The sequence below is a fragment of the Nerophis ophidion genome, linkage group LG22, assembly GCF_033978795.1.
Source record: "Nerophis ophidion isolate RoL-2023_Sa linkage group LG22, RoL_Noph_v1.0, whole genome shotgun sequence".
In the NCBI taxonomy this organism is placed as follows: Eukaryota; Metazoa; Chordata; class Actinopteri; order Syngnathiformes; family Syngnathidae; genus Nerophis; species Nerophis ophidion.
In genome coordinates this window covers 4,252,190-4,266,298 of record NC_084632.1, presented here as the reverse complement: position 1 = coordinate 4,266,298, position 14,109 = coordinate 4,252,190, and the positions used below count along the sequence as shown (strand labels likewise).

The 14,109-nt window shown below is 38.7% G+C and overlaps 1 protein-coding gene across 1 annotated transcript in view; it reads right to left on the bottom strand.

Annotated features, from left to right (window-relative positions):
- p3h2 (prolyl 3-hydroxylase 2) overlaps positions 1-14,109 on the bottom strand; it is a 165,822-nt gene that overhangs the window by 138,927 nt on the left and 12,786 nt on the right. The window lies entirely within an intron of this gene.

The following is a 14,109-nucleotide window of genomic DNA, read 5'->3' as shown; positions in this document are numbered from 1 at the left end:
GCAACTATATTACGTTTCCTTCCACCCACATTTAATGCGAAAAAAACACTTACCAATCGACGGATTTAAGTTGCTCCAGTGTCAAAAGATGCGAAAGTCCTGATCGTTTGGTCCGCACATTTTACCGGCGATGCTAACGCAGCTATTCGGCCATGCTATGGCTATGAATAGTGTCAATAGCTTCAGTTTCTTCTTCAATATTTTCATACTCCAACCATCTGTTTCAATACATGCGTAATCTGTTGAATCGCTTAAGTCGCTGAAATCCGAGTTTGAATCCGAGCTAATGTCGCTATATCTTGCTGTGGTATTCCCATTGTTTGTTTACATTGGCAGCACTGTGTGACGTCACAGGGAAATGGCCAGTGTCTTCGCAGAGAGCGAAAATAAGGCACTTTAAAGCTTTATTTAGGGATATTCCGAGACCGGTAAAATTTAGAAAATAACTTAAAAAAATACAACAAGCCACTGGGAACTGATTTTTATTGTTTTTAACCCTTTTGAAATTGTGATAATGTTCCCCTTTAAGAGATATTCCTGGCTCTGAATTTGTTAATTGCTATTTTTGTGTTTTTTGTGCATTACTTGTTGCCGTCATCGTTAAAGGAACAGGTTATTCATCAGTTACTCAGTACTTGAGTAGTTTTTTCACAACATAGTTTTTACTTTTACTCAAGTAAATATTTGGGTGACTACTCCTTACTTTTACTTGAGTAATACATCTTTAAAGTAAGAGTACTCTTACTTGAGTACAATTTCTGGCTACTCTACCCACCTCTGATTAGGAGTGACAGATAGTTTGGTAAAGGTATAGCATGTTCTATATGTTATAGTTATTTGAATGACTCTTAGCATAACATTTTAGGTTAACATAGCAGTTGCTTATTTATGCCTCATATAACCTACACTTATTGGCCAGTGTCTTCGCAGAGAGCCGAAAATAAGGCACTTTAAAACTTTATTTAGGGATATTCCGAGACCGGTAAAATTTTGAAAAAAACTTCCAAAAATACAACAAGCCACTGGGAACTGATTTTTATTGTTTTTAACCCTTTTGAAATTGTGATAATCTTCCCCTTTAAAAATCTCAAGAGACTTATTATACTTACTTAAAAATGCACGCATTTAGTTGTATTCAGTGTTAAAAAAATATGACATGGCTCTCACGGAAATACATTTTGAAATATTTGGCTTTCATGGCTCTCTCAGCCAAAAAGGTTCCCGACCCCTGCGCTAGAGAATGAAGAGTGCTTGAAACTCCGCATGTCAACATATCCGTTCGGTGCCACACCAACAAAATACCGAGGCAACTATTTCCACATCAACACCGTATGAAAAAACTAGTCCACAACAGAAGGAGATAACGTCAGCAGGAACCTACCAAATAGTGAAGGACATACACTATTTGATTTCCTATTATGCAGCTCATTTTTATTTGACATCATGCACAAAAGTGCACTTGATTTGTTTTAAACTGTTGTAGTGGCGTTCTGTACAAAAAGTGCACTTTAATTTAGTGTTGTTTTGATATGTCATCTTAGTGACATCATGCACAAAAGTGCACTCATAGCTTGTTTTAAAATGTCTCTGACAATCTTGCACTTTCTGTTTTGGAAATGACATGAATGTTTGTGCCACTGCTTAATAACTGTTTAATAAATACACTTTTAGTTGTGATTTTCCCTCTCTGCATGAAAGTTTAAAAGTAGCATATATTAATGCAGTATGAAGAAGAATGTTTTAAATTAGACACATAGAATCATCATACTGCTGTGATTATATGCATCAAGTGTTCATTCAAGGCTAGGGCAAAATATGGAGATGTATATGTTGTATCGTGACGTGGCCTAAAAATATCGAAATATTAATAAAAGGCCATATCGTCCGGCCATAGTTGGAGCGACAACGTTTGGATCGGCACTGAATAAAAAGTGGAAAGCAGTTAGTTGGGAGTTGCCACCTGACTCAAGCTGGGCTTGTCAAACATTCACCACAAACAAGTTTGGACCGCCTGCCTGTTCGCTCTTGTTAAAAATGAACACATTAAAATGATACTGCAGGGTTTCTCCTTAATGGCATTGAATGTGGCGCGCCGCCACGGTATTTTTATTAACCGCCACACCTTGAAAATAATTCTTTTTTTTACTTGAAAACAAAATAAAGTAATACAATATATTGTAGATCCTTGAGAAATCACACAAAGTCTGAGGCTATTTTTAACTTTTATTAACAATCTTATGGTAAACAGCACAATTCCAACAGGTTCTGTTACGCGGGCAAACACTTTAGTCACTTTTCACTTCCGCGGACACACAATAACACTTTCTTTCAGGAACGGACGGTGTGTTTGCTAACATGGGAAAAACCGACCGACACCATTTTTAACTATTATTACCAATCTTATGACAAAAAAACGCCACAATTCTAACAGGTTTTACCACGCGGGCAAACACTCTCGTCACTTTTTGCTTCCCCGGACGCACAAAAACACTTTCTTTCAGGCATGGAAGGTGTGTTTGCAAACATGGGAAAAACTAACCGACGTTATTTTTAACTTCTATTAGCAATCTTATGATAAACGGCACAATTCTAACAGGTTTTACCACGCAGACAAAAACTTCTCGTCACTTTTTGCTTCCCCGGGCACACAACAACACTTCCTTTCAGGCGCGGAAGATGTGTTTGCTAACATGGGAAAAACTGGGCGACGCTATTTCTAACTATTATTATCAATCTTATGATAAAAAAACGTCACAATTCTAACAGATTTTACCACACCGGCAAACACTCTCACTACTTTTCAGCTTCCCCGGACACACATTAACTCTTCTTTTCAGGCACAGATGGTGTGTTTGCCAACATAGGAAAAACTTACCAATGCTATTTTTTACTTTTATTACCAATCTTATGATAAACGACACAATTCGAACAGGTTTCACCATGCGGGCAAACACTCGTCACTTTTTGCTTCCCCGGACACACAACAACACTTTCTTTCAGGCACGGAAGGTGTGTTTGCAAACATGGGAAAAACTGACCGACGCTATTTTTAACTTGTATCACCAATCTTATGATAAACGACACAATTCGAACAGGTTTTACCACGCGGGCAAACATTCTCGTCACTTTTCACTTACGCAGGACACACAATAACACTTTCTTTCAGGAACGGACGGTGTGTTTGCTAACATTGGAAAAACTGACCGACACCATTTTTAACTATTATTACCAATCTTATGATAAAAAAACGCCACAATTCCAACAGGTTTTACCACGCGGGCAAACACTCTCGTCACTTTTCGCTTCCCCGGACACACAAAAACACTTTCTTCAGGTCCGGACGGTGTGTTTGCAAACATGGGAAAAACTAACCGACACCATTTTTAACTATTATTACCAATCTTATGACAAAAAAACGCCACAATTCTAACAGGTTTTACCACGCGGGCAAACACTCTCGTCACTTTTTGCTTCCCCGGACACACAAAAACACTTTCTTTCAGGCATGGAAGGTGTGTTTGCAAACATGGGAAAAACTAACCGACGTTATTTTTAACTTCTATTAGCAATCTTATGATAAACGGCACAATTCTAACAGGTTTTACCACGCAGGCAAAAACTTCTCGTCACTTTTTGCTTCCCCGGACACACAACAACACTTCCTTTCAGGCGCGGAAGATGTGTTTGCAAACATGGGAAAAACTGGGCGACGCTATTTCTAACTATTATTATCAATCTTATGATAAAAAAACGTCACAATTCTAACAGATTTTACCACACCGGCAAACACTCTCACTACTTTTCAGCTTCCCCGGACACACATTAACTCTTCTTTTCAGGCACAGATGGTGTGTTTGCCAACATAGGAAAAACTTACCAATGCTATTTTTTACTTTTATTACCAATCTTATGATAAACGCCACAATTCGAACAGGTTTCACCATGCGGGCAAACACTCGTCACTTTTTGCTTCCCCGGACACACAACAACACTTTCTTTCAGGCACGGAAGGTGTGTTTGCAAACATGGGAAAAACTAACCGACGTTATTTTTAACTTGTGTTACCAATCTTATGATAAACGACACAATTCTAACAGGTTTTACCACGCGGGAAAACACTCTCGTCACTTTTCACTTCCGCGGACACACAATAACACTTTCTTTCAGGAATGGACAGTGTGTTTGCAAACATGGGAAAAACTGACCAACGCCATTTTTCACTATTATTACCAATCTTATGATAAAAAAACGCCACAATTCTGACAGGTTTTACCACGCGGGCAAACACTCTCGTCACTTTTCGCTTCCCCGGACACACAAAAACACTTTCTTTCAGGAACGGACGGTGTGTTTGCAAACATGGGAAAAACTAACAGACGTTATTTTTAACTTGTATTACCAATCTTATGATAAACGACACAATTCGAACAGGTCTTACCACGCGGGCAAACACTCTCGTTACTTTTTGCTTCCCCGGACACACAACAACACTTCCTTTCAGGCATGAACAGTGTGTTTGCTAACATGGGAAAACTTGACCGACACCATTTTTAACTTTTATTACCAATCTTATGATAAACGGCACAATTCTGACAGGTTTTACCACGTGGGCAAAAACTTCTCGTCACTTTTTGCTTCCCCGGACACAAAACAACACTTCCTTTCAGGCGCGGACGATGTGTTTCCTAACATGGAAAAAACTGGCCGACGCTATTTTAAAGTATTATTACCAATCTTATGGTAAAAAAACGCCACAATTCTAACAGATTTTACCACACCGGCAAACACTCTCACCACTTTTCGCTTCCCCGGACTCACATTAACTCTTCCTTTCAGGCACAGATGGTGTGTTTGCCAACATAGGAAAAACGTACCAATGCTATTTTTTACTTTTATTACCAATCTTATGATAAACGACACAATTCGAACAGGTTTTACCACGCGCGCAAACACTCGTCACTTTTTGCTTCCCTGGACACACAACAACACTTCCTTTCAGGCACGAACAGTGTGTTTGCTAACATGGGAAAACCTGGCCGACACCATTTTTAACTTTTATTACCAATCTTATGATAAACGGCACAATTCTAACAGGTTTTACCACGCGGGCAAAAACTTCTCGTCACTTTTTGCTTCCCCGGACACACAACAACACTTCCTTTCAGGCACGGACGTTGTGTTTGCTAACATGGGAAAAACTGGCCGACGCTATTTTTAACTATTATTATCAATCTTATGATAAAAAAAAACGCCACAATTCTAACAGATTTTAACACACGGGCAAACACTCTCACCACTTTTCGCTTCCCCTGACACACAATACCTCTTCCTTTCAGGCACAAATGGTGTGTTTGCTAACATGGGAAAAACTGACCAACGCTATTTCTTACTTTTATTACCAATCTTATGATAAACGCCAGAATTCAAACAGGTTTTACCACGCGGTCAAACATTCTCGCCACTTTTCGCTTCCCCGGACACACAATAACACTTCCTTTCAGGCACGGACGTTGTGTTTGCTAACATGGGAAAAACTGACATCAAATCCAAACCACACAAACAGAAAAAATGAGCGTTAGCTGGTTGGTACAGTATGAACTGATATAGATATATTTACATAGCCTATTATTTGCGTACTATTGACAAGTTATTTACTGAAAACTTGACCACCAAAAAAATACATTGATCACCGGAAACAGCGCTACCAAAACTGGATGTAAACAAAACAAACGCTATTGTCTAGAGCGTTGTCAGCATGTCTGTGATGTGTCGCGATTTTTATTTACAACGCAGATATACCCGCGGATGTGACGTCATTCTCTCTGCAGCCTCTTTAATCAGAGACATGGAGAGACAGACGCAGTCTCTAGAGAGAGCTAGCTTCCGCATGACGATGACTTCTGTTTTGTTTGATCAGCGGTTTTACTGCCGCGTTAGAGACACAGTTTGTAAACAATTGAGGTATAAATGCCCCTGTGCAAATAACTCATTTAGTAGAAGACAAGTCTTTTGAGCACTGTCATTATCTGCGACTCAGAGATGTGAAGCAGATGTGGAGACACTGAGGGGGTCAATAGGTGTCACGCTACCCGTTCCTCCCCAGGGAACAAGCTCCTGGAAGGAAGAGCGGCAATACCTGGAAAACCAAGCGTTACACAAAACCGCTGAAGAACGCCACTTGTGAAAGCGCTTCAAATTCCGTAGTAAGGATCATTTATAGCAATGTCAAACTGAAAACTATATCAATATATACCGTATTTGACGGACTATAGAGCGCAACAATATATATAAGCCACACCCACAAAATTTTAGGAGATGCAAATATTTTCCACATATTAGCCACACTGTATTTGCTATAAGCAGATATATACATTGTAAAATGAGTTATTTACACTAAAATATTCTGTAAATGTCTATTTACATACCTTAATTGTTTTTCAAACCGTGTCTGTAACAAGGCAGTAAAACGGCTGATCAAACAAAACAGAAGTCATTGACTCTCCCATCAGCTAAACACACTCAATAACTCCACGGTGTAGTTTTGGTGAATTTGCTGAGGAATTTGTGAAAGTGAAACAATAAAAAAAAAGAATGCCATTGTAAGTTAATAATACTAACACAGCCACTCGTAAATGTGTTAGAACGTCTGTGTTGGGGCACTAGGAGGTTAACCCCTTTACTACTGTTACCCCAGGTGGACCTTGGCAAAGGCCTAGTACCTGACTGCCACCTAGCCAGGGATACGGTGAAGACCTCAATGGCGGAGCAGGCGGCAGACGGTAGATTTAAGAAGTACCACAACGAGAGAGGAAGGCCGCAGCAGAAAAGGGTCCCCAGTTGTCTTGGACTCCATGCCACTGGACCCTTGCCCGATTCTGTCAAGGATCGTGTGGTGACTGTCTCCCCACGTTAAAGTCCCGCACAGGCATCATGAACGTACACTTTGCTGCTCCGCCATTCCTGTTGTGACGTAAGTGAACCCATTTTGACTCCAGTTTGTAGTGTTCAGATAAAACCATAATAAAGTAATTTCTCAAAACTTTCAACAAGTTTCCAAAATGATGCATTATTAGGCTCGGGGAAAAAGAAGCATTTGCCACGTAAACGCCCAAACTTAAGTGTGTTCATCAGTTTTCAGATGAAAGGGTCTTGAACTGCTGTGTCCAGGAGACAACGAGACAGGTGGAGGTGTGTCCTCGGTCTACAGAACATCATTCACGTCACGACTGAACCATGAAACTGATGTTTTTTGTTCCACCCCATTCATCTTTCCCTGCTCCTAATCCTCAGAGTTCTTACTCGGACTGATGATTACATAAAACCTGCTGCAATACACGGACGAGGAACATCTGCTCGTGTACTGTACTCTACTGTACGTGGACACGCCCACACAGAGATATATTTATATACTGGAAATGTAAATCCTGCTGGCCAGCTGCTCAGCACCCTCAATCATGGGGTCTACCATCAAAGTCTGCTTTTCACTTTGGACTTGAAAGAGCTTTTAGAAGACATCAAATCTAAACTGTTCCTTCTGCCTCAAATAGAACGCACAAAGACAACTACACTATTTGCCAAGATTGAATCTTGCATTGTTTATATACACACTGCAAATATTATATATATAAGAACAAGAAAGTTTGATCACATTACGCCTGTACTGTATATACCTTTATATACATATATACATACATATATACCTATACTGTATATACCTTTATATACATATATACATACATATATACCTATACTGTATATACCTTTATATACATATATACATACATATATACCTATACTGTATATACCTTTATATACATATATACATACATATATACCTGTACTGTATATACCTTTATATACATATATACATACATATATACCTATACTGTATATACCTTTATATACATATATACATACATATATACCTATACTGTATATACCTTTATATACATATATACATACATATATACCTATACTGTATATACCTTTATATACATATATACATACATATATACCTATACTGTATATACCTTTATATACATATATACATACATATATACCTATACTGTATATACCTTTATATACATATATACATACATATATACCTATACTGTATATACCTTTATATACATATATACATACATATATACCTATACTGTATATACCTTTATATACATATATACATACATATATACCTGTACTGGCTCACCTGCACTGGCTTCCTGTGCACTTAAGATGTGACTTTAAGGTTTTACTACTTATGTATAAAATACTACACGGTCTAGCTCCATCCTATCTTGCCGATTGTATTGTACCATATGTCCCGGCAAGAAATCTGCCTTCAAAGGACTCCGGCTTATTAGTGATTCCCAAAGCCCAAAAAAAGTCTGCGGGCTATAGAGCGTTTTCATTTCGGGCTCCAGTACTCTGGAATGCCCTCCCGGTAAAAGTTTGAGATGTCACCTCAGTAGAAGCATTTAAGTCTCACCTTAAAACTCATTTGTATACTCTAGCCTTTAAATAGACTCCCTTTTTAGACCAGTTGATCTGCCGCTTCTTTTCTTTTTTCTCCTATGTCCCTCTCTCCCTTGTGGAGGGGGTCCGGTCCGATCCGGTGGCCATGTACTGCTTGCCTGTGTACCGGCTGGGGACATCTCTGCGCATCTGATCCGCCTCCGCTTGGGATGGTTTCCTGCTGGCTCCGCTGTGAACGGGACTCTCGCTGCTGTGTTGGATCCGCTCTGGACTGGACTCTCGCGACTGTGTTGGATCCATTATGGATTGAACTTTCACAGTATCATGTTAGACCCGCTCGACATCCATTGCTTTCCTCCTCTCTAAGGTTCTCATAGTCATCATTGTCCCACTGGGTGTGAGTTTTCCTTGCCCTTATGTGGGCCTACCGAGGATGTGGTAGTGGTTTGTGCAGCCCTTTGAGACACTAGTGATTTAGGGCTATATAAGTAAACATTGATTGATTGATTGATTGATATATATATATATATATATATATATATATATATATATACGTATCCTGAACTATAAACTAAACTAGCACAATGGCATGAATAGAAAAACTTACACGGCATGGAACTATGGACGAGGGCATGAAGGAGGTGCAGCATGGGTAGCGTGTGAAGATCCCAGAAAGAAGACAAGAAAAAAGAGTGACTTAAGTAGCTATGATAATTAGTGACAACAGGTGTGAGGCTGAGGACAGGGACGTGACATGACAGGTGCAGAGTAATGAGTTGGCATGGAGACGAAAACAAACCAGGACTTAAATGTCCAAAAAACTAAACATAACCTGACCAAAACCAAAACATAAACTTACAGGCGTGACCAAAAAATTCATTAAAAAAATTTCTGCCGCCCGGTACCCATCGTGGTTGGGGACCGCTGTGCTACGTGATCGAGGCCAGTCATGCAGGAGATCTTTGGAACGTCAGGCCGGCAGTTAACCCCTCCGTGACCCCACAGATAGAGCACGCGCACACACACACATACACACACACACACACACACACACACACACACACACACACACACACACACACACACACACACATACACACACACACATCGGTCTACTCGCCTGTCAACAAAAGGGCAGCATTTCTTTGCTTTGGAGGACATTTCAAGTGCCAGCTGCTGTCCTCTCACTTGCTGCTACACATCATCTGTGCCCCCACCTCCCCCTGACCCCCCCCCCCAACTGGATCTACTCAGACTTTTCCATGCTGGGGTCCAACTGGATGTCTTGAGGGGGGCGGGGGGGACTTGGAGGTCTACACATCCATCAAGGAGTGCAGATCTGCTGCCACGCCAATCCATTTCCATCCACGTATGAGAAGGAAAAATAAACTACAGCAAGAATGCTGAGGGTCCCGAAGGCTTGATCGAGTGAAAGGAGTCAAACAGAGAACAAGAAAAACACTAAAGCGAAGGTTCTCAACCCAGCAGGCACGAGACATGAATACAACGTTGATTACACGTACTTTAAAACTGACTTTGAAACAACATTGAAAAATAGTTGTTTATGTAAATTGAGACAACGTTGTCTTAACGTTGAATCCACGTTGTTGGTTGGGAAATGACCAAATTTCAACGTCAGTTCAACGTCACAACCCGACATTGATTAAACGTCGTCAAAAAGCTAAAAGTCGTATTTGTTTTGTAGAATATTGGTTGGGAAATGACCAAATTTCAACGTCAGTTCAACGTCACAACCCGACATTGATTAAACGTCGTCAAAAAGCTAAAAGTCGTATTTGTTTTGTAGAATATTGGTTGGAATATGACCAAATTTATACGTCAGTTCAACGTCACAACCCGACATTGATTAAACGTCGTCAAAAAGCTAAAAGTCGTATTTGTTTTGTAGAATATTGGTTGGAATATGACCAAATTTATACGTCAGTTCAACGTCACAACCAGACATTGATTAAACGTCGTCAAAAAGCTAAAAGTCGTATTTGTTTTGTAGAATATTGGTTGGGAAATGACCAAATTTCAACGTCAGTTCAACGTCACAACCAGACATTGATTAAACGTCGTCAAAAAGCTAAAAGTCGTATTTGTTTTGTAGAATATTGGTTGGGAAATGACCAAATTTCAACGTCTGTTCAACGTCACAACCAGACATTGATTAAACGTCGTCAAAAAGCTAAAAGTCGTATTTGTTTTGTAGAATATTGGTTGGAATATGACCAAATTTCAATGGTCAAATCAACGTCACAACCTGACATTGAATAAACGTCAGTAAAAAGTGTGTTGTTTTTTAACGTTGTATTTGTGTTGTAGAATGTTGGTTGGAATATGACCAAATTTCTATGGTCAAACATCACAACCTGGCATTGAATGCATGTCACTAAAAAGCATGTTGTTTCAATGTTGTATTTGTGTTGTAGAATATTGGTTGGGAAATGACCAAATTTCAACGTCAGTTCAACGTCACAACCCGACATTGATTAAACGTCGTCAAAAAGCTAAAAGTCGTATTTGTTTCGTAGAATATTGGTTGGGAAATGACCAAATGTCAACGTCAGTTCAACGTCACAACCAGACATTGATTAAACGTCGTCAAAAAGCTAAAAGTCGTATTTGTTTTGTAGAATATTGGTTGGGAAATGACCAAATTTCAACGTCAGTTCAACGTCACAACCAGACATTGATTAAACGTCGTCAAAAAGCTAAAAGTCGTATTTGTTTTGTAGAATATTGGTTGGGAAATGACCAAATTTCAACGTCAGTTCAACGTCACAACCCGACATTGATTAAACGTCGTCAAAAAGCTAAAAGTCGAATTTGTTTTGTAGAATATTGGTTGGAATATGACCAAATATCAATGTTCAAATCAACGTCACAACCTGACATTGAATAAACGTCAGTAAAAAGTGTGTTGTTTTAATGTTGTATTTGTGTTGTAGAATGTTGGTTGGAATATCACCAAATTTCAATGGTCAAACATCACAACCTGACATTGAATGAATGTCACTAAAAAGAATGTTGTTTCAATGTTGTATTTGTGTTGTGGAATATTGGTTGGGAAATGACCAAATTTCAACGTCAGTTCAACGTCACAACCCGACATTGATTAAACGTCGTCAAAAAGCTAAAAGTCGTATTTGTTTTGTAGAATATTGGTTGGGAAATGACCAAATTTCAACGTCAGTTCAACGTCACAACCTGACATTGATTAAAGGTCGTCAAAAAGCTAAAAGTTGTATTTGTTATGTAGAATATTGGTTGGAAAATTACCAAAATTCAATGTTAAATCAACGTCCCCACCTGACATTGAATAAACGTCAGTCAAAAGCATGTTGTTTCAACGTTTTGTGTTGTAGAATATTGGTTGGAAAATGACCAAATTTCAATGGTTAAATAAATGTAATAACAGTGAAAAACATGTTGTTTCAATGTTGTATTTGTGTTGTAGAATATTGGTTGGAATATGACCAAAATTCAAAGGTCAAATCAACGTCAGAACCCAGCATTGATTAAACGTAGTCAAAAACTATGTTGTTTCAATGCTGTATTTGTGTTGTGGAATATTGGTTGGGAAATGACCAAATTTCAACGTCAGTTCAACGTCACAACCCGACATTGATTAAATGTCGTCAAAAAGCTAAAAGTTGTATTTGTTTTGTAGAATATTGGTTGGAATATGACCAAATTTCTATGGTCAAACATCACAACCTGACATTGAATGCATGTCACTAAAAAGCATGTTGTTTCAATGTTGTATTTGTGTTGTGGAATATTGGTTGGGAAATGAAATGACCAAATTTCAATGGTCAAACATCACAACCTGGGATTGAATGCATGTCACTAAAAAGCATGTTGTTTCAATGTTGTATTTGTGTTGTAGAATATTGGTTGGGAAATGAAATGACCAAATTTCAATGGTCAAATCCACGTCATAACCTGACATTGAATAAACGTCAGTCAAAAGCATGTTGTTTCAATGTTGTATTTGTGTTGTAGAATTTTGTTTGGGAAATTACCAAAATTCAATGGTCAAATTAACGTCAGAACCCAACATTGATTAAACGTTGTCAAAAACTATGTTGTTTCAATGTTGTATTTGTGTTGTAGAATATTGGTTGGAATGTGACCAAATTTCAATGAGTCAATGTCACAACCAAACATTGAACAAACGTCATGTTATTTCAACGTTATGTTTGAGTTGCTCAACGTCAGGACTTAATTTAACAAGTTCTCAACGTTGTTTCAATATCTTGCGCCTGCTGGGAACCTTTTTGAACCTTGGGGGCCCAACTTTTACACTAAAGATGGGACAGGTGGCCACTCAAATCTTGACACTATTAGTAATTTGACTTTTGATTTTAATTGTATTCAATAATTATATACAACCATGTCAAATGGTTTGAAACCATGTGTTATTTACAAAGATTGTTTATTTAACAGACTGATTAGAAAAATAAGTACTAAACAAAAAAATAACTGACAAAAAATAAAATTACATATATCTGTTTGCTAAAATAAACATTCAAAATATATATATTTTTTAACTAAACACTAAAATTACACTGCAAATGAAAATGCAGCTTAACCACTTTAGTCATAATTTTTGCACTTAAAAAAACTTCTATGACTTTAGCGCCTTGGTTTTTCTGTCTGTTTGATATCTTTCCCCATTACTGCCACAAGTGGTGGAAAATTGTATTACAACTGAGTAGCGCTGATACAGACCACAGATATTTTTGGCGGTCTTCGGGGGCCCTATAGTTAAGAAACACTCCACTCACCTATTCATTATTATCCCTCTGGAACGGACGTATGCGGTCTTTAAATTGAAATGGAGTTGTCAGAATAATTGTATAAATTATCACAAAAAAGTGTGTTTCCATGAGTTCCTGGCGAGCAGACAAAAGCCGTCTCTGATCTTACCAAGCAAAAGGCTTGTAAAACTCCACTTTGTAGGATGGGAAGCGACATGAAAGTGTCGGTTTCTTTGATGTATTGTAATCCACAGGAAGATTTTGTCTTGACCCGAGATCTACAAAGCAGAGAGTAAGCAGGACCTGACCCCCCTCCAGGCACTTTTTTTTTTTAACTGCTTTGTGACCAAAGGCAGCGGCTGTTTATGACCCCCTTTCCTTTAGAGACAGCTGTAATCAGGGAAAGTCCAAATAAAAGAGGAGGCGTACGATCTTTCGCCAGGTACAGGTCTACACGTTTCTCCGCATTGAGCCAAACTTAATTCTGTCTCTGTTTGATTCCTTGCTTCTCTGTCTGTTTAATACATGTCATCAGTGTTTGAACCTGACAGGATTAAACACCAGGTGACCACAATAATTCATGACGGTAAAAGCTCATAAGTGGAACGATACGGACACATTTGTTACTGGATACTTTATTACGCTTCTGCTTTGGAGATGTTGTAGGTGTAAGTAATATGCAACTATAATTATTTGATTCTTGTTTATATTGACAAATGTGCTGTGTAATTGTTCAATGATTTTTACGTACGTCTAGCTTGTGTGCTATTGTGTGCTTAACTGTTGTGTAACTGCTAGCTCTTGTGTGCTTGTCGGAGGACATTCAGGTTTTAAGTAAACACTGCTTGTATCGCACATGATATCA